At 39.0% G+C, this 22,284-nt stretch overlaps 1 pseudogene; it reads left to right on the top strand.

Moving 5' to 3' along the window:
* The first annotated feature begins 264 nt into the window (after positions 1–264).
* Positions 265–22,284, top strand: part of LOC113904000 — a 54,845-nt pseudogene continuing 32,825 nt past the window's right edge.

The following is a 22,284-nucleotide window of genomic DNA, read 5'->3' on the forward strand; positions in this document are numbered from 1 at the left end:
TAACTCTAGCTCTTAGGCTCTGACATTGACTAGAAGAGCATGAAGTGGGGATTACCAAGGCTTCTGTTGTGATTCTCACTCTATCACTTTTGAGAGGTTGGACCAATACTCAACATCTCCAGCCTCTAGTTTCTTTGGATCTTTTCTTTTTTTTTCCTTTTCCTTTGCACTTCCTCTAGTTTCACTTGCTCATAGGATGTTGCATTCAGTGACCTCCACCCGGTGCTCAGACCACGTTACAGATGTCAAGGGCCAGTCTCGACCATGCAGTTAGGGCATGTGCCAAAGCTGTGAGTTAAGTTTTACTTGGGGCAAAATCAAGAGTGCAGACTGGGAGACAGCACCTCAGATAGCTCTGAGAAACTGCTCCAAAGAAGCAGGGGGATGGTCAGTATACATGAGATTTTGGTGAAGAGGGGATACATGCAGTTGAGCAAATATTTTTCCAGGTTTCTGCTAGTCTTGTGAAGCTTTTGCTAGCCATGAGAAACAAATGTCACCATGAAGGATTTTAGTGCTTTTCTATATATGAGGAGATTCAAGAATTGGGCTCATAAAAATCAGCTCCTGAAAATGTCTATCTGAAGACCTATCTTGCCAGTTCATGCCCCCACCAGCACAGAGTACCTCATTTCCGCTTTCCACCCTGAACCCCTTTCAAGGTGTGTTGAAGATCAGCCGCTGCAACAGCACATTATTTGATCCTTGTAGATGGCAAGTGCCAATTTGTAGTTGACTGTATATACTTAAACCTACTAAAATTAATAAGGAAACATTTCATGTACAAGGAGATTTTATTAAATGGTTTAAGGAGTGGAAGGCACACTTTGTTAAGAAAGTGATTTTGTCCTGAAACAGTAAAAGTTGAAGTGTTAGACTCTCAGTCAATTCTTTGCGGCCCCTGCTGATTATTTCTAAATGGCAGATTAAATACACTGTGCTGCCTTATTCTCATCATCTGTAAAACAGAGATTAAAATGTGATTCCATGCAGTCAGACTCATATAGATGTTATGAGGGTTTTTTTTTAATGTTTAGGACACAAGACACTGCCTGGCATATAGTACTTACTTAACAAAAGGTAGCACTATTTTTCCCCATAATTTTTTTTCATAAACACATCCTTGCCTTAGCTGACATTCATGCTTTGTATTTCTGATAATCTTCTGATGTTCAAGATGGAAGACAATCCCATCAGCCTGGAGGACTAGCCTTCAGTCTGTTGCTGCTACTGATCTTTGCACTTCTGACCTATTACCCTTATGCTGACAAAGCTTTATAGCTTGGCCACTACCTGAGACTGAAGTCCAAACTTAGCATGGCAAAGAATTTCCCTGAGTCCTTCCCTGCCACTCCCTCTATACAGCCTACATGCTACCAAACTCAACTCTTGCTTCTCTCTGTTCAGTAAATCACTTTTTTGGGCCTTTGCTCAGGCTGCTTGGAGAGCACTTATTCTTCATGACCCAGCTCATCTTTATTGTATAAGCTTCCCCTGCCTTTCACAACTAAGTTTCCCATTTCTCTACTCCAGTATAACCTCGTATATGTAGGCAGCTCTGAAAACGAGAAAAATGAGTGTTTGAGAGTTAACCTAATAACTGAGGTCAACATGCCAAAGACACTTTAGAGGTAACATTTCGCCAACCAGAATCATGAAGAACCACAGCAGTGGTTCTCATCCCCAGAGGAGCATATAAAAGAATTTGTTGGATTTTTTTTTTTTTTTGTCGTAACAGTGATTGAACTGTACAGTCACTCCTGCTATAATGCTTCTTTTGAAACCATAAATTTATTCCAAGAAAATCAGTATATTAGGAAATAATTTTAGCATAAGGTGAATTTAACATTTGCTTTTTTGCAAAATTTCATGAGGGAAAATTATGATAATGCAAATAACTGCACCAAGATGAACCAGATGCATGGAAATACACAGCACACACACACACTCAAACATCTACTAGTACCTCAGTTTACCATGTATGTTATGCTACATAAGTTATGTTTTATTGTCCTTTAGCATTTATAAATATATATTCACAAATGCAAAAGGACAACAGAAGGACTGATGTTGATGCTGAAATGCCAATACTTTGGCCACCTGATGCAAAGAACTGACTTGCTGGAAAAGACCCTGCTGCTGGGCAAGATTGAAGGAGGGAGGAGAAGGGGACGACAGAGGATGAGATGGTTGGATGGCATCACTGACTTGATGAACATGGGTTTGAGTAAACTCTGGGAATTGGTGATGGACAGGGAGGCCTGGTGTGCTGCAGTCCATGGGGTCGAAAAGAGCTGGACATGACTGAGCAACCGAACTGAACTGATACAACACAAACCAAACACTTTTTCAACATCACAAATCTTTTTAAGCATCCTGGCTCAAAACTCCAAGGTGGCTCAGATGGTAAAGAATCTGCCTGCAAGACAGGAGACCTGGGTTTGATTCTCCAAGAAAGGAATGACAACCCACTCCAGTATGATCACCTGGAGAAACCCATGAACAGAGGACCCTGGTGGGCTACAGTCCATAGTGGCGCACAGAGTTGGACACGACTGAGCAACTAACACTTTCACTTTCTTTTCAAAACTCCAAGTAGTACTTACAAAAAAAGGAAACACCTGAAGGTCCTCATGGAAATTGTCAACTGTCCTCTTGGTGCTAGTAGTGTCAGGCTTAGAGGTTTCCAATAACACTATGATTTCCAGCGTCTTCAGTTGCCAGGCAAAGCTATGGATGCAGATGAGAAAGTTGGAAAAGAATTTTAAGCAATAATTCCTAACTTAATTGAAGAAGAAGGTTATACATTGGATCAAAATTTCAATTTTGATGAAATAGACATCTGTTATAAACATGTACCCCGAAGGGCCTGAATCTCAAATGTAAAAACATGCCGTGGGATTAAAAGCTGAGCGAGATCTCCAGAAGGTTAATGAGCCATATCTCTCTGCATCTGATGCTACAGATCAGAAAACCTGCCTCCTAGTACCTCAGAATCACTTTCAAGTTGCATCCCTTCCCATGCCCACTTCCCCAAATAAACTCCAGGTCTTTTGCAAGATAAAATACCATATTTATCCTAGATTTTATACATTTATTATCACTGGATATATAGAAAATTTGGCTTCCCTTGTGGCTCAGCTGGTAAATAATCTGCCTGCAATGTGGGAGACCTGGGTTTGATCCCTGGGTTGGGAAGATCCCCTGGAGAAGGGAAAGGCTACCTACTCCAGTATTCTGGCCTGGAGAATTCGATGGACTGTATAGTCCATGGGGTTGCAAAGAGTTGGACAAGACTGAGCGACTTTCACTCACATATAGAAAATTGTACTACCCTTTTTTATTATGTTTCTATCTTGTTTTAAACATGTTGATGACAAAATTTAGCCCATTTTCCCCATCATAAGCTCTGTGGCTCTTAATTTGTATTTTTAAAGGAGTGTGTATATCATGTTATAGCAGAACTGACTATACCATTGATACCTGGTGTGCGGATGCTAGGAAGGGTAGATGATGCCCCACGTGGGAAAACCCCCAAATTTCCTTGTGTTGGACATTAGTTCCTATGTCCCTAGCAGCATAAGCACACACTTAAAAAACTATATATAATTATTGGAGTTGAGATCCCAGTTCAATTTCACAGATAGATTGAAAAGGTTTTTGTGCTAAATGGCTTTAGTTGTGTCTGACTCTTTGTGACCCCATGGACTGTAGCCCACAAGTCTCCTCCATCCATGGGATTCTCCAGGTAAGAATACTGGAGTGGGTTGTCATTTCCTTCTCCAAAAGGTTTTTGAGTAGCTTATGATTAAATATGTACTGAATTTTCAAGAAATGGCATTACCACATAAATTAAGAGGGAATTTTTTTCCCCAAAATTTTTTTATCATCTGGGGAAGGTGGTCTCTTGGTGGCAATGCCAGTTAGGATTGTTTAGTTGCCAAAAAAGAACATACGCACAAATATGATAAACAAAAATCCCCACTATCATCTGTCTGTTCCTGTAAGTGTTATTTTTATAGTGATTTCACCTACTTCTGCAAAGAACTAATTACTTCATTATACCTTCTAGTGTAGTCATTCTATGAAAATACATATTATAAATGAAATTGATAATATGTTAAAAATACATTTTGTAAATGAAATTCCTTTAATAGATTAAGAGTATCATGTTATAGTAACTGCTTTTATTTTCTGTATTCTAGTGTTTTGAAATCTGCAGTCTTGCCAATCCTGTTAGGTCTGCCCTCCTCTTACTGCTGTTGATGATGTTTTGAATTCCCATTATATTTGCATAGCTATAGTCTGCTGTGTTCTGTGGCAGATTCTTGAAATGGAATTTTACTTTCTTTAGACTTAGATAAACATAATGTTGACAGAGCGACAAGCACAGGGAAGGTGCTGAATGAGAAAATTATATAAAGCTATAAGGTTATCAATCATTAATTTTTTTCATTGTTTGGGAAGCAGAATAAACTTGAACTCCAAGCTTAGTTGGTTCTGAGATCAAGATCCCTGCTTTGCTGCTTGTAGGCTATATGTTCTTGATGATGTTCTTTAATCCTTAGTTCAGTTCAGTTCAGTTCAGTCACTCAGTCATGTCCGACTCTTTGTGACCCTATGGACTGTAGCACTCCAGGCCTCCCTGTCCGTCACCAACTCCCAGAGTTTATTCAAACTCATGTCCATTGAGCTGGTGATGCCATCCAACCATCTCATCCTCTGTCATCCCCTTCTTCTCCCACTTTCAATTTAATTAATTAAGGATTAAATACTAATCTGTATTAGTAAACTGAGAATAGACATAGTACTTACATTAGAAGGTCCATAGTTATTTATACATATTAAGTATTTAATGAAAGACATGGTTCCCTAAGCCCTTGGTAAATTTAATTTCCATTACTATTATCATTTCTGTTTTGATTATTGTTTTTAATCTTTTTATTCCCATGTAATAAGCTGAATTAGAATTAATAAGTTGAATTGCTTGTGCCTGTCATGAAAGTCGTTTGATTCCCTTAACTTTGGTGTATGTATAATGCAGAAAGTAAGACTCTAATATTTAAATCTTGAATTTAGCATGTCAGATATTTAAGAATAATTCCAGACTGTTTTACCTCTACCAGACTCTCTCAGTTCCCATCTTTGGGAAAAAATGGCTTCCCTTCACATGAGAAGAGGGCTTCCCTGGTGGCTCAGAGGTTAAAGCATCTGCCTGCAATGTGGGAGACCTGGGTTCGATACCTGGTTTGGGAAGATCCCCTGGAGAAGGAAATGGCAACCCACTCCAGTAGTCTTGCCTGGAGAATCTCATGGACAGAGGAGCCTGGTGGGCTACAGTCCATGGGGTCGCAAAGAGTCAGACACAACTGAGCGACTTCACTTTCACTTTCACATGAGAATGCTTTAATGGAAGAAATTTTGTCTATATCATCTTGATAGTTTTGACTGAAAGGGTTAACCATATGGATAATGAAGGACAATATCATGTTATGACTTTATATTATCCTAAATTGAAAAACATCAAGGATGACTTTCAGAGAAAAATTAATGAATGGAAGAGTCAAATGATTCTTGCAAAGGTAAATCATGTAGCTAACATTACTTATAAGTGCTTTCCTCCAGATTCTAGCCCTTTGTTTTCTTCACTTATTTTCTCCTTTTGGTTCTGAGGTCTTAAAAATAAACCACAGGAACAAATAAACTCCATAAATTTCCAATGATAGGATTACTTATACTTTAGAGAATAGTATAATAAGCAGGGTGAAGCCTTGCTAAAATTAACAAAAATGTACCTACCAGGAGCATGACTTTGGAACTTGTAGTTTCACGTATTCACTGAAAGAACACCTGTTAAACGCACTAATTTTGATTTCTGCTACTGTCCTCAGTTCCAGTGCCAACTTCCCTCTATTATGTGCATTAAAGTTGAATGTAGGCTCCACAAAAAGTTTATAGAGTTTAATGCTAACATTTCATGGTGCTGATTCAAATCAATTCCAAAACAAATAATTATGTTGGAAACACAATAGTCAGCACAAGCACAATTCAGTAATTTGCAAGCAGAGTTGGCTACTTTCCAGAGAGGAGCACAGAGAGGGGGTGGGGGGGAAACTTCACAACTGAGTAATCATTGGTCTTTTCAGTTATTGATTTTCAAATGCTGCAACTTATTGCAGAGGAATCCCCAGGTAAAGTAGAGGTGGAAAGGGCCTCAAAACAAGGAGAAAGGTAGAATAGTCACCTCTGTAACATTCAGTAAAACATTTGTTATATGCAGTGAGAAGAATCATGGCCATGTGACTTTGAAAAACCCCACCATATTGTTAAGGCTTTTGGTGATTTTCTCATATCTGGGACATTTGTGGTTAAACCACCTAATCTAGTTAGATGTTTCTTTTTCAATAGTCTTTTATTGCTTGTTTGTTTTTATTCTTAAGCAACCATGTGTGTATGATCTATTCTTTAATAAGAGGTAACAGATTAAATGGAACAATTTATGATGATTGCTTCTTTGACAAATGTAATTTAACCTTTTTGGTTCTTTGAGATTCCATTGCATTCAGTTACTTTAAAAATATTTTCATGTGTTACTATATATGTGACTTTATAATGCATTTCACTTGGAAAATGAGACATCACCTAAAATAATACCTTCTTTTAAAATTTCCAGAATAGTACATGATATGTGATAAAGCATGCATTAATTTCAACTCAGTTCCAGAACCTTGCTACATGCTCAGCCCTATACTAGGTGCTACAGGGAATACAGAAGAATTCCGTTGTAGATGGTGTATGTTTACTATGTGATCAGAGCATGAACAGTTATGTTAGTTGCTAGTGACCAAAAGCATGCACTATGGGACTAGATGTTAATTTTTAAAAATCAAACTTGGGATATTAATAAATGATAGATCAGATATTCTTGCTTAAGGAATAAGAATGAACAGAATAAGTATGCAAATTTTAAAATACAAATGAACTGGGATACTATGAGGAAACTACATGAAACAAGAAATAATCAAGAACCCAGTCTTCAACCTGGGTCTTCAGAAGAGGGCTTGCTAATGCTTCAGTAACAATTTATAAGATAGCTTTTTTAAAAATAATATAACAAATAGTAGTGTCAAGAAAGTTGCTTGAAAAGCAATGGCATCTGAAAATATTTGCTTAGCTAATATGCTGGGAGGGATTGGGGGCAGGAGGAGAAGGGGACGACAAAGGATGAGATGGCTGGATGGCATCACTGACTCAATGGACGTGAGTTTGAGTGAACTCCAGGAGTAGGTGATGGACAGGGAGGCCTGGCATGCTGCAATTCATGGGGTCACAAAGAGTCGGACATGACTGAGCAACTGAACTGAATATTTACTAAAAAAACTCATAGGATTGAATTTGTAAATCTAAGAAAAGTGGGGATATTTGATCTTTATGTTAACCTCTAAAGATAAGTTTTGATTCATTTACAAGGAGCTAGTACAGAACTGGCCTGTCAGGGAGGTCCATAAGACCCTGGGTTTCTACAGATGTGCATGAAGTGGTCGTCTTGACGGGGGTGGGTGATGGGGGGAAGGGGAGTCAGTCTTCTTCTGGGGTACCTGGCAGCAGACAGCAGGGTTAATTTCTGGAAAGATCTAAGTAGAAAAAGTAGTGGAGAAGGCAATGGCACCCCACTCCAGTACTCTTGCCTGGAAAATCCCATGGACAGAGGAGCCTGGTAGGCCGCAGTCCATGGGGTCATGAAGAGTCGGACACGACTGAGCGACTTCACTTTCACTTTTCACTTTCATGCATTGGAGAAGGAAATGGCAACCCACTCCAGTGTTCTTGTTGGAGAATCCCAGGGACGGCGGAGCCTGGTGGGCTGCCGTTTATGGGGTCGCACAGAGTTGGACGTGACTGAGGCGACGTAGTAGTAGTAGTAGAAAAAGTAGAAAGACCTTATTTCCCAGAAGACTAGAGTACCTCCTGAGCACCACAATATAGATTCATGTGCTCAGAAAACAGAAATTTAAGAGGGAAAGTTGAGAATCAAATAGACGTGTTCCAATCCAGACATGTGATTTGGAGATGTTACTATACCTCTCTATAGTTATCTAGGCAGTCAAATATAGAAAACTACAATTCATATTTTGTGTGATACTTTTGAGAATTTAATACGGGGCTTTGCATGCTGTGTGCTCTGTTGCTCAGTCATGTCTGACTCTTTGTGGCCCCTTTGGCTTTAGCCCAACAGGCTCCTCTGTCCCTGGGACTTCCCAGGCAAGATTAATGGAGTGGGTTGCCATTTCCTCCTTCAGGGGATTTTCTGACCCAAGGATTGAACCCAAGTCTCCTGCATCTTCTACACTGACAGGCGGATTCTTTACCACTGAGCCGCCTGGGAAGCCCACAGTACAGTGCTTGGCATGTGATAAATGTTGCCCCCTCCCCACACACACACACCAAATGCAGTTTGTATACTAAAGTTGGCCTGCTATTGCACTGATAGAGCTAAGAAAAACATCAAAGACAACTGTTAGGACAAAGCTAAATGTGGCAGGGGAGTGCTAAGGGCTCAAAAGAGAAAAAGAAGAAAGGGGAAGAGCTGGTGAGCACAGCAGGTGACCACAAGAGCCACTAGGTTCTGGGGGAAGGAGATGTAAGGGTTTCATGACTGCCTTCAAATCATTAAGAATTGTATTTGGATGGATATGTCTGCCTTTATTCCTCTCCTGGGGATATGTCCATAGCTTTCATTGGCTTCTCAAAGGAATATGCTACTTAAATATAGAGGAAATGCTGGGAGAGCATTTTCCTCTCTTCTTCATGGGAGAGCACTGTGGTGGAAGGCCAGCTCATTGTCTTATTTTTATGGAGCTTCTTTCCTGGCACAGCCAGCTCATTTTTGCAAAATGAATGTGACCATGTTCATGGCTACTGAGTGTAAACTTGGGCTTCTTTCCACAAGAAATGCAATCTGCTAAAGATGATGTGACTGAAATGAAGAGAAACTTTGGCATTTATGGAAGAAAGATCATCTGAGATCCAAAATCTGTGTTTCCATTTCATGGTGATGCTACTACTGAATCTTTTTTTTTTAATCAAATTTTAAATAGTTTGCTTTCATGAGTACATGCATTCTTGCCAGGCAAAACTACTTTAATTTGGTGAACTCAGGCCTGGAATGTATTTTGCTTCTAAATTTATTACTCTTCTCAGATTTATTGAGTTCAAGAGGTTGTAAAGTGGATGCATTTTAGAAGGTGAAGATGTTATTTACTTGGACCAACTTCAAATGCTTTTGGAAGGAGCTGGGTGTCAATAAATAAAAGTATAGTTACACTGACTTCAATTTGATAGAAATTTGGTTCTGATACTTCAACCTGCATTTTCCAGCTCATTACCTCACTCCTCAGCTGTAATTCTACAGAAATTTTCCATTAAGGGCAAAGCATGTTAATTTTATCTTTGGACTAATATATAAACTTTACTAAAGTATTTCAACATTCAAAAAACTAAGATCATAGCATGCAGATTCATCACTTCATGGAAAATAGTTGGAGAAACAATGGAAACAGTGACAGACTTTCTTTTCTTGGGCTCTAAAATCATTGCAGATGGCAGCTGCAGCCATGAAATTAAAAGACATTTGCCCCTTGGAAGAAAAGCTATGACAAACCTAGACAGCACATTAAAAAGCAGAGACATTACTTTGCCAACAAAGGTCCATCTAGTCAAAGCTATGGTTTTTCCAGTAGTCATATATGGATGTGAGAGTTGGACTATAAAGAAAGCTGAGGGACAAAGAATTGATGCTTTTTAACTGTAGTGTTGGAGAATACTCTTGAGAGTCCCTTGGACTTCAAGGAGATCAAACCAGTCCATCCTAAAGGAAATCAGTCCTGAATATTCATTGGAAGGACTGATGCTGAAGCTGAAACTCCAATACTTTGGCCACCTGATGTGAAGAACTGACTCACTGGAAAAGACCCTGATGCTGGGAAAGATTGAAGGCAGGAGGAAAAGGGGATGACAGAGGATGAGATGGTTGGATGGCATCACCATCCAACTGGATGGACATGAGTTTGAGCAATCTCTGGGAGTTTGTGATAGATAGGGAAGCCTGGCATGCTATAGTCCATGGGGTTGCAAAGAGTCGGACACGACTGAGCAACTGAACTGAAACTATTTCAAGGTTTTAAAAATTGTTACTGATCTTTAGAATGTCAGATGTAAAAACACATGAAGTCAATTCAAATATGAAATAACTCAGATTGTTACTGCTAGTAATCATATTCTTTTTAGTGAGATAATTCAAGTTTTATTTCTCCCCAAATATGAGATCTCAACTGGCTAAAGCAACGGGGGGTAAAATCAAATCCAGTCATCTGGCTCAGGATGAAATTTAGATATTTCTTAGTAACTATTTTACCTGAAATTCATACAAAATTACATTCATATAGCTACTAATACTGTGAAAAGTTCACTGCCATCTATTAGAATGCATAACACCCAAAGTCACTAACTATCATGCATTTTCATTAAATTAGAACCTTTGACCCAAAGGTTCCAGTACAAGAATTAACAAGAATAAAAACATTTTTGCATCAAACCAAAAAGTCCATGACATACATACTGGATCAATCTACATCCCTTCATGCATACTTGGTCAAGTATAACATTGTTTCCTTTTCATTACGAAACTTAAAAAAAAAAACTTTTGAAGATTGTTCACATACATTAATATTTAAGGGTTTCTGGTTAATAAAATTCTATTTATTCAAACTGGCAGGAACCTCAAACAAATCTTTTTTTAAAAATGTCTTTGCTTTATTGAGAAAAGGAGCATTGAAAAAAAATTTTTTTTAAAGGAACATTGACATCAAAAAAGGGTCACCACAAATCCAAATCAAGTCTCATATCTATAATGTTATTCGTGATGACTAATGTGATTATTGATGAGCCAGGCACAGTATAAGATCTGAAAGTCTTTTGAACCATCAAGAAGTGATTAAATTATTGAGACACAGAGGATATCACATGAAATCAGAAGAGCTGTTTAAGACTACTGACTGAACCACAAATCCTGTGTGCACTTTCCCTAGTCTCCACTTGTATTAAATTTTATCCCCCAAAATGGCACATTTTCATCACCAGAATATTGACCTAGAATTTATTCACCTACCCAGTTTTACTTGTTCTCATTTATGGTGTGCTTCCCCGGTGGCTCAGCTGGTACAGAATCCGCCTGCAATGCGGGAGACCTGGGTTTGAACCCTGGGTTGGGAAGATCCCCTGGAGAAGGGAAAGGCTACCCACCTCAGTATTCTGGCCTGGAGAATTCCATGGACAGTATAGTCCATGGGGTCACAAATGGTCGGACACGACTGAGCAACTTTCACTTCACTTCACTTCATTTAGTTGTATACATACCACATGTGTAGGTTCATATGTTGATTACCGCAGTCAAGATAAAGAACAATTCCACTGCCATGAGGAACTCTTCGTTGCCCTTTTATTAACAAACCTACCTTCCTTGGCCCCTCCCCCATCACTAAGCTGTTCTTCAAGCTCATGTTTTGTCGTTTCTTAAATGTTGTACAACATGGAGTCATACAGCTTGCAACATTTTAGGTATGGCTTTTTGCACTTGGCCAGAGAAGGCAATGGCACCCCACTCCAGTACTCTTGCCTGGAAAATCCCATGGGCAGAGGAGCCTGGTGGGCTGCAGTCCATGGGGTCGCTAAGAGTCGGACATGACTGAGCAACTTCACTTTCACTTTTCACTTTCATGCACTGGAGAAGGAAATGGCAACCCACTCCAGTGTTCTTGCCTGGAGAGTCCCAGGGACAGGGGAGCCTGTTGGCCTTCCGACTATGGGATCGCACAGAGTTGGACATGACTGAAGTGACTTAGCTTAGCTTAGCTTTTACACTTGGCATAATTCCCTAGAGATTCACTCCAGGGACATCTTGCATCAATAGTTCATTTTCTTTTATTTCTGAGTAGTATTCCATGGAAGGGACAGAATAGCATTTGCTAAACCATTCATCTGTTGAAGAACATCTGGATTCATTTCAGTTTTGCATTGTTATGAATAAAGCCGCTATGAACGTGTCCCGATTTTTATGCAAACATGTTTTCATTCCTCTGGGATAAAGACTTAGGAGTGCAGTTGCCACACCACATGGTAATTGCTAAACTTTTTCCAGAGTGACTGTACTACTTTACATTCTAACTTGCAGTGTGTGAGTGATCCAGTTCTTCCACATTATTACCAGCATTTCATATTATCACTATTTTTAAATTTTATCCATTCTGACATCTATGTAATGATATCTTATTGTAGTTTTAGTTTGCGTTTCCTTGAGGGCTAAACATGTTCAACATCTTTTAATGTGGTTATGTACCATATGCATATCTTTCTGGGGGAATTTGTCTCTGTCTCTTTTGCCTCTTTCCCTATTTGAACTGTGTGTTGGTTATTGTTGACTTTGGGGAATACTTTCTAAACTCTTCACATTAGTTCTGTGTTGTATGTCTGGCTTACAAATTATTTCTGCCAGTCTGTAGTATATCATTTCATCTACTTAAAAGAGTCTTTTGCTGAGATGTTTTAAATTTAGACAAAAGTCTAACTTATGGTTTCCCTTTTATTGATTGTGCTATTGCCATCATGCCTAACACCTCTTTGTCTTGATCTAGATTCTTAAGATTTTATCCTGTATTTTTTCTAATAATTTTATAACTTTATATCTTACATTTAAATGCACCCGGTTAAACCAAATTTGAGTTAATTTTTGTATCAAGTGTAAGGAGTAAATCATGCTTCATTTTTTTTTTTTTTCTTGTGGGTGTTCAATTGCTGCAGCACCGTTTGTTAAGAAAACAGTTCTTACTCCACTGAAATGCTTCTGCACTTTTATCAAAATTAAGTTACACATTTTTGTATATTTTTATGTCACTGATTTATATATCAATTTCTCCAACTCTGCACTGTCATGAATACTGCAGCTATCAGATCAGATCAGATCAGTTGCTCAGTTGTGTCCGACTCTTTGAGACCACATGAATCACAGCATGCCAGGCCTCCCTGTCCATCACCAACACCCGGAGTTCACTGAGACTCACATCCAGTGAGTCAGTGATGCCATCCAGCCATCTCATCCTCTGTCGTCCCCTTCTCCTCCTGCCCCCAATCCCTCCCAGCATCAGAGTCTTTTCCAATGAGTCAACTCTTCGCATGAGGTGGCCAAAGTACTGGAGTTTCAGCTTTAGCATCATTCCTTCCAAAGATATCCCAAGGCTGATCTCCTTCAGAATGGACTGGATGGATCTCCTTGCAGTCCAAGGGACTCTCAAGAGTCTTCTCCAACACCACAGTTCAAAAGCATCAATTCCTCGGCGCTCAGTCTTCTTCACAGTCCAACTCTCACATCCATACATGACCACTGGAAAAACCATAGCCTTGACTAGACGAACCTTTGTTGGCAAAGTAATGTCTCTGCTTTTGAATATACTATCTAGGTTGGTCATAACTTTCCTTCCAGGGAGTAGCCGTCTTTTAATTTCATGGCTGCAGTCACCATCTGCAGTGATTTTGGAACCCAGAAAAATAAAGTCTGACACTGTTTCCACTGTTTCTCCATCTATTTCCCATGAAGTGATGGGACCGGATGCCATGATCTTCATTTTCTGAATGTTGAGCTTTAAGCCAACTTTTTCACTCTCCTCTTTCACTTTCATCAAGAGGCTTTTGAGTTCCTCTTCACTTTCTGCCATAAGGGTGGTGTCATCTGCATATCTGAGGTTATTGATATTTCTCCCGGCAATCTTGATTCCAGCTTGTGTTTCTTCCAGTCCAACGTTTCTCATGATGTACTCTGCATATAAGTTAAATAAGCAGGGTGACAATATACAGCCTTGACACACTCCTTTTCCTATTTGGAACCAGTCTGTTGTTCCATGTCCAGTTCTAGCTGTTGCTTCCTGACCTGCATACAAATTTCTAAAGAGGCAGATCAGGTGGTCTGGTATTCCCATCTCTTTCAGAATTTTCCCCAGTTTATTGTGATCCACACAGTCAAAGGCTTTGGCATAGTCAATAAAGCAGAAATAGATGTTTTTCTGGAACTCTCTTGCTTTTTCCATGATCTAGCGGATGTTGGCAATTTGATCTCTGGTTCCTCTGCCTTTTCTAAAACCAGCTTGAACATCAGGAAGTTCACAGTTCACATATCGCTGAAGCCTGGCTTGGAGAATTTTGAGCATTACTTTAATAGTGTGTGAGATAAGGGCAATTGTGTGGTAGTTTGAGTGTTCTTTGGCATTGCCTTTCTTTGGGGTTGGAATGCAAACTGACCTTTTCCAGTCCTGTGGCCACTGCTGAGTTTTCCAAATTTGCTGGCATATTGAGCGCAGCACTTTCACAGCATCATCTTTCAGGATTTGAAATAGCTCCACTGGAATTCCATCACCTCCACTAGCTTTGTTCATAGTGATGCTTTCTAAGGCCCACTTGACTTCACATTCCAGGATGTCTGGCTCTAGGTCAGTGATCACACCATTGTGATTATCTGGGTCGTGAAGATCTTTTTTGTACAGTTCTTCTGTGTATTCTTGCCACCTCTTCTCAATATCTTCTGCTTTTGTTAGGTCCATACCATTTCTGTCCTTTATCAAGCCCATTTTTGCATGAAATGTTTCTTTGGTATCTCTGATTTTCTTGAAGAGATCTCTAGTGTTTCCCATTCTGTTGTTTTCCTCTATTTCTTTGCATTGATCGCTGAAGAAGGCTTTCTTATCTCTTCTTGTTATTCTTTGGAACTCTGCATTCAGATGTTTATATCTTTCCTTTTCTCCTTTGCTTTTCACTTGTCTTCTTTTCACAGCTATTTGTAAGGCCTCCCCAGACAGCCATTTTGCTTTTTTGCATTTCTTTTCCATGGGGATGGTCTTGATCCCTGTCTCATGTACAATGTCATGAACCTCCATCCATAGTTCATCAGGCACTCTATTGATCAGATCTAGGCCCTTAAATCTGTTTCTCACTTCCACCGTAGGAGATACCCCTCCTCCAAGGTAAGGAGCAATGGCTGCACTTTGCTGGAGCAGCCATGAAGAGATACCTCATGCCTAAGGTAGGAGAAACCCAAGTAAGACAGTAGATGTTGCAAGAGGGCATCAGAGGGCAAACACACTGAAACCATACTTACAGAAAACTAGTCAATCTAATCACACTAGGACTACAGCTTTGTCTAACTCAATGAAACTAAGCCATGCCCGTGGGGCAACCCAAGATGGGCGGGTCATGGTGGAGAGATCTGACAGAATGTGGTCCACTGGAGAAGGGAATGGCAAACCACTTCAGTTTTCTTGCCTTGAGAACCCCATGAACACCACTGGAGAGGGGAATGGCAAACCACTTCAGTATTCTTGCCTTGAGAACCCCATGAACAGTATGAAAAGGCAAAATGATAGGATACTGAAAGAGTAGCCCAATATGCTACTGGAGATCAGTGGAGAAATAACTCCAGAAAGAATGAAGGGATGGAGCCAAAGCAAAAAGAATACCCAGCTATGGATGTGACTGGTGATAGAAGCAAGGTCCAATGCTGTAAAGAGCAATAGGAACCTGGAATGTCAGGTCCATGAATCAAGGCAAATTGGAAGTGGTCAAACAGGAGATGGCAAGAGTGAATGTCGACATTCTAGGAATCAGTGAACTGAAATGGACTGGAATGGGTGAATTTAACTCAGATGACCATTATATCTACTACTGCGGGCAGGAATCCCTCAGAAGAAATGGAGTAGCCATCATGGTCAACAAAAGAGTCCAAAATGCAGTACTTGGATGCAATCTCAAAAATGACAGAATGATCTCTGTTCATTTCCAAGGCAAACCATTCAATATCACAGTAATCCAAGTCTATGCCCCAACCAGTAACGCTGAAGAAGCTGAAGTTGAACGGTTCTATGAAGACCTACAAGACCTTTTAGAACTAACACCCAAAAAAGATGTCCTTTTCATTATAGGAGACTGGAATGCAAAAGTAGGAAGTCAAGAAACACCTGGAGTAACAGGCAAATTTGGCCTTGGAATACGGAATGAAGCAGGGCAAAGACTAATAGAGTTTTGCCAAGAAAATGCACTGGTCATAACAAACACCCTCTTCCAACAACACAAGAGAAGACTTTATACATGGACATCACCAGATGGTCAACACTGAAATCAGACTGATTATATTCTTTGCAGCCAAAGATGGAGAAGCTCTATACAGTCAGCAAAAACAAGACCAGGAGCTGACTGTGGCTCAGACCATGAACTCCTTATTGCCAAATTCAGACTTAAATTGAAGAAAGTAGGGAAAACCACTAGACTACAGCTATAAGTAAGACTTTATATTGGTGAGAGTAATTTTAATCACTTCATTCTTCTTTTTCAAGATTATCTTATCTCTGGTAGAGTCTGTGAATTGCCGTATAAATTTTAGAATAACTTGACCATGTCTACAATTATCCTGCTGGGATATTGATGGGTATTACATTAAATCTACAGGCGATACTGAGGAGAATGGCCATCTTTACTCATTTAGCCTTCTAATTCATGAATATAACTTGAACATGACAATTCTATTTATTTACATCATCTTTTATTTATTTTATCAGGATTTTTAATTTTCATTATACACATCCTGCACATGTCTTCTTAACTATAATCCCTAAGTATTTGGTTTCCATTAGAATGATTATAAATGACATTATCCTTTGATTTCAGTTTCTGCATGTTTGTTTTTAGTGTTGTGTGTTGATCTTTTATTCTGTGACATTACTGAATGTACTTATTAGTTTAAGAGTTTCTGTGTAAATTCCTTGTGATTTTCTATGTAGACAGTCATGTTATTTTTAAATAGAGATATTTTCATTTTTTCCCTTCTAATTGGTTATGCTTTTTGTTTCTTTTTCTTCCCTTACTGCACTGATTAGAACTTTTAGCACCATGTTGAATAGCAGTGGAGGGAGGAAACATCCTTGTCTTGCTCTTGATCTTAGGGAGAAATCAATCCATCTTCACCAGTAAATCAAATGGGTATATTCAGCTGACATGTTCTTGAAGAAATCAAATTATCAAATTGTCTCCTGACTCATTTTCCCATCTGTAAAAATAAGGAGAATCATAGAAAATATGTCTCTGAAATCTGTTACCAAATAAACTACTGATGATGTGAGAAATGTAAACTAGCAAATGAGGGAGTTAGTTTGGCAAAGACTCTCATGAGATTTTGAACAAGAGATTTCTTCAAGCTCACCAAATCAGTAAATACCTACTTAGAAGATCTTACAATGTGACTTTAGGCTTTAGACAGTTCAGTCTTCTCCCTGTCAATTTCTTATTCTATAATTCAATCTTTTTTTAATGGATCTCCAAAGATTCTTCCAGTTTTCTTTAATTCTGTGTTTTGTGAGCTGTATGCTGACCATTGTGTCAGATACAAAAATTGAGACTGTTCTATACATGTTTGAAATGTAGTTACAGGCATAAGATCTAAACATGTAGAAATATAACTAAGATATAACATTGAAATTAAATTATAGTCAAATATATGAATGAAAGCTTGTTAGCTCCTTGAGAGTAAAAATTGAGTTGATTTTAATGCACCATTTATCCCTAGTCTCTAGAGCAGAGGCTCAGTGAATATTTGCTGAATTAATATTGGGGGCTTCCCTGATAGCTTAGTTGGTAAAGAATCCACCTGCAATGCAGGAGACCCCAGTTTGATTCCTGGGTTGGGAATATCCGCTGGAGAAGGGATAGGCTACCCACTCCAGTATTCTTGGGCTCAGCTGGTAAAGAATCTACCTGCAACGTGGGAGACCTGGTTTCGATCCCTGGGTTGGGAAACTCCCCTGGAGAAGGGAAAGACTACCCACTCCAGTATTCTAACCTGGAGAATTCCATGGACTGTATAGTCCATGGGGTCGTAAAGAGTTGGACACAACTGAGTGACTTTCACTTTCAGCAGAAGTAGAATTATACAAGTTACAATTGATATGGTGCAATTTCCAGTGAACAAAAAAGTATAGCTAACTAATCAAGATGGATGTTGGATGGTATGCTGTACAAATGTACAGTTGATATGATCCTTGGATGCAGATCCAGGAGAGGGAGAAATTGTTGGGTGGCTAAAAAGAGCTCCACTGGAGCTGGACTTCAGAGATTTGTAGATTTCCGGTGAGAGAGAAGGGGGGGGGGTATTTAACTAGGGGAAACTGAGTAAAAATGCCAAGGTGAGAAATTGTGAAGAAAGTAGAACAATATGGTTTTACTGGAGAAATAGGAAGAAAACTTTTTGAAAGTAGCTTGGAGTCTAGGAATTGGAGGGTCTGATGCTTAATTTTTTTTTTTCTCTTTTATCTATATATACAGTGTACTTTCCTACTTCAAAACAGTAATGCTAATAACGATAAAACAAAAACTTCTGAATGTATTTTTTAATCACCTTACTTTTCATCGTTATTATGCTAATTAATTTAACCTATTTTTTAGAAGCTCAGTTTCTAAAACCAAATAAATCATTAACATTTCATAAAAAAAATTAAAGTGGAATAATGGTTCAAAGAGGGCTTCCCAGGTGGCTTAGTGGTAAAGAACCCACCTGACAATGCAGGAGATGAGGGTTTCATCCCTGGCTGCGAAGATCCCCTGGAGGAGGTAATGCTGCCCACTTCAGTATTCTTCCCTGGGAAATCCCATGGACAGAGGAGCCTGGCAGGGCTACATTCTATGGGGTCACAGAAGAGTTGAGTATGACTTAGTGGCTAAACAACAACAGTGGTTCAAAACATAGAAATTATGTAGTATAATAATACTTAAATGTTCTTATATAATCAAATGAAGCCCATTACCAATCTTAAAAAACTAAAAACTAAACAGCTAAACAAAACATTGGCATATCTTTATGTTATTCTTAGAGCCTGTATCTTTGGTTAACTCCTTTCTATAGGAGGAAATGAAAACAACTAGTAGATTTTTTATCTAGTATGAGTAATAAAGAGAGTGGGAGGGTCACTTTATGTTTATAAATAAATCACGTTAAGATTCCTTCACACGTGTTACAGTCCTCGACCCTGCTTTGATCTAGAACTCACTGAAGAGAAATGCAAGTGGGAGCCATTAATTTTGTTATGTAGAAGAAAGGGCTACTAAGTATTAAATCCACTGTTTGGCCTCTCTTCTCTTTTTATATTTTCCCTCTACTATTAACTGGGACACAGACTGTCTTATATTAGAAGCTGAGAAAGTGAGAGAGTTAATCACTGCTTTTAATCAGAAAGAGAAAAACAAATGTTGTATATTAATACATATATGTGGAATCTACAAAAAGGATACAGACAAACATATTTGCAATAGCAATAGAGACACAGACATAGAGAATAGACGTGTGACAGTGGAGGGTGAGATGAATTGGGAGATTAAGATCTATATATATACACTACCATGTGTAAGAAACAAAGAAAGAAAGTGTTAGTCACCTAGTTGTATCCAATTCTGCTACTCCTTGGGCTGTAGCCCACCAGGCTCCTCTGTCCATGGGATTCTGCAGGCAAGAGTACTGGAGTGGGTTGCCATTCCCTTCTCCAGGGGATCTTCCCAACTCAGGGATTGAACCCAAGTCTCCCGCATTGCAGGAAGATTCTTTACCATCTGAGCCATCAGGAAGCATGTGTAAAATATTAATTGCTAATTGTAACCTTCTGTGTAGCAGCAGGGAACTCAGCTCCATGCTCTGTGATGACCTGGAGGGGAGGTCCATGAGAAAGGGGATATATGTATACATGTGACTGATTCATTTCGTTGTACAGCAGAAACGAACTCAGCATTGAAAAGCAACTATATCCAAATTTTAAAAAGCTGAATTAATACAGTGAATGAAAGTTTAAGAAGCTGAAGGAGAAATTATTATATAAACAGAAACAAACATATATTTTCTTATTCGATTTGAACCTGGAATCTCATTGTATACTTTATATATACTGACAAAGAATGGCTGTGATAATTGAGATACTAGAATGTTACTCTGGCTTAAGTAATATGCAGAAGGAGATCTCAAGACTGCACTATTGTGTTTTCTTTTACCCAGTAGCAGAAATGTCTCTTTCTAGGAAAACAAGATTAAGGGTTATATCTAAATCTTGAAAATGCAAATATGGCATTCAGTGTTATATTATTGCAGCCTACATGGAACAACATACTGGTTCCAAATAGGAAAAGGAGTGCGTCAAGGCTGTATATTGTCACCCTGCTTATTTAACTTATATGCAGAGTACATCATGAGAAACACTGGGCTGGAAGAAGCACAAGCTGGAATCAAGATTGCTGGGAGAAGTATCAATAACCTCAGATATGCAGATGACATCACGCTTATGGCAGAAAGTGAAGAGGAACTCAAAAGCCTCTTGATGAAAGTGAAAGAGGAGAGTGAAAAAGTTGGCTTGAAGCTCAACATTCAGAAAACGAAGATTATGGCATCCAGTCCCATCATTTCATGGGAAATAGATGTGGAAACAGTGTCAGACTTTATTTTTGGGGGGCTCCAAAATCACTGCAGATGATGACTGCAGCCATGAAATTAAAAGACGCTTACTCCTTGGAAGGAAAGTTATGACCAACCTAGATAACATATTAAAAAGCAGAGACATCACTTTGCCAACAAAGGTCCTTCTAGTCAAGGCTATGGTTTTTCCAGTGGTCATGTATGGATGTGAGAGTTGGACTGTGAAGAAAGCTGAGCACTGAAGAATTGATGCTTTTGAACTGTGGTGTTGGAGAAGACTCTTGAGAGTTCCTTGGACTGCAAGGAGATCCAACCAGTCCATTCTAAAGGAGATCAGTCCTGGGTGTTCATTGGAAGGACCAATGCTGAGGCTGAAACTCCAATACTTTGGTCACCTCATGCGAAGAGTTGACTCATTGGAAAAGACTCTGATGCTGGGAGGGATCGGGGGCAGGAGGAGAAGGGGGTGACAGAGGATGAGACAGCTGGATGGCATCACTGACTCAATGCACATGAGTGTGGGTGAACTCTGGGAGTTGGTGATGGACAGAGAGGCCTGGCGTGCTGCAATTCATGGGGTCGCTAAGAGTCAGGCATGACTGAGTGACTGAACTGAACTGAACTGAAGTTCTTTTAAATTGGTAAGATTTGACCCACCAATGTCATATAAAGCATTCATCTTAGGAATTGGTTTTATACTTTTCAAATGTTAATTGATCGTCTCCTGACTATCCCAACTTTTCCCTCTGAATGGCCTTTGCAGTTACTGGGGGAGCAGCACATGGAAGCATTTGACATCCCTACCTTGTTTAGTTTTAAAAGATGCTCATCTCAGTGGTAACCTTCATAGGCCAATTTGTTAAAAGGAAAATATTTTTAATACCTGGGAAGTGGAATTTAATCAGTTAAGCACCAACATCATTGTGGTATTTGACTAGTTTCAATCATTTTCCATTTTAAATTCTTTTATCTCCTATATTTTTCAAAGCCTTTCAGCATTCTATGATTTTCTTACTATCATTTCATTCTTTCATGTATCCTTATGTCTGTTACATGATGACTGATACAGATCTTCATGTCATTATTTTTAAATTTTAAAAACATTTTTATTTAATAAAATAAATCTAAAATATTGTCATTTCAAAATGTAATTCACATACAAATGAATAATATATTTTATTGCTATAAAATAATAATAATATTGCTCTAGAATCTTCACACTCAACTTTTCAGGATTGGCATTTTTTTTAACATAGACCAATCTCTGTTTCTCCAGTTAAATCAAACCTTGTGATCCTCTTTCCTCATATATTTTTATTTGTCAGTGTATACCTTGAGCTGTTTTCATACTATTTCTTTCCTTTCTGTGAAGAAAGAAAAAAAAAAGCTAGGGGCCATCAAATTGTAAAAATGTTTGTTTTACAAACATTTACATTTTACTGGCAGTTATACCACAGATAGACTGTCCAGTTAAGTTGAGAAGAGTGAATTGATAACTTTTTTTTGTTTTTAAGCTAAGTTAATCCTAGATAAGAAAAAAAAAGGGGGGGCGCTGGTGGCTCAGCTAGTAAAGAACCACCTCTCAATGAAGGAGATGCAAGAGGTAAGAGTTTGAGCCCTGGGTTGGGAAGATCCCCTGAAGAAGGGAATGGCAACCCATTCCAGAATTCTTGCCTGTAGAATCCCATGGACAGGGGAGCCTGGCAGACTGCAGTTCATGAGTTTGCAAATAGATGCACATGACT

The sequence above is a fragment of the Bos indicus x Bos taurus genome, chromosome 14, assembly GCF_003369695.1.
Source record: "Bos indicus x Bos taurus breed Angus x Brahman F1 hybrid chromosome 14, Bos_hybrid_MaternalHap_v2.0, whole genome shotgun sequence".
NCBI lineage: Eukaryota > Metazoa > Chordata > Mammalia > Artiodactyla > Bovidae > Bos > Bos indicus x Bos taurus.